Source organism: Indicator indicator, chromosome 28, assembly GCF_027791375.1.
Source record: "Indicator indicator isolate 239-I01 chromosome 28, UM_Iind_1.1, whole genome shotgun sequence".
NCBI classification, from domain to species: domain Eukaryota; kingdom Metazoa; phylum Chordata; class Aves; order Piciformes; family Indicatoridae; genus Indicator; species Indicator indicator.
Window position 1 is genome coordinate 13,608,553 of NC_072037.1, and position 275 is coordinate 13,608,827.

At 64.0% G+C, this 275-nt stretch overlaps 1 non-coding gene across 1 annotated transcript; it reads right to left on the reverse strand.

The window, feature by feature from the left end:
- Nucleotides 1-185: 185 nt before the first annotated feature.
- TRNAR-UCU (transfer RNA arginine (anticodon UCU)) lies at nt 186-275 on the reverse strand. Its single transcript is given in 2 exon segments — nt 186-221; nt 239-275. It is a non-coding gene; the product is annotated as a tRNA-Arg (tRNA).

Here is a 275-nt window from a genome sequence, read left to right on the forward strand (position 1 = left end):
CCGTGCTCCGCAGCTGCTCTCCGCACGCCAGTAACTCGGCCCGCCCCCTGCCCCGCTCCCAAAACGGGCCTCGCCCCTGAGCAGTATCATGGACCAACGCCACTTTCCGCCGAGGCAGCGCCGGCTCCCCGGTCGCGGTGCGGAACCCGGGCAGCGATTACAGCCTCACGGCGGCAAACAAAATACGACTCTGGTGGGACTCGAACCCACAACCTTTGAATGACTCCTGTCATGACGCTAGAAGTCCAATGCGCTATCCATTGCGCCACAGAGCC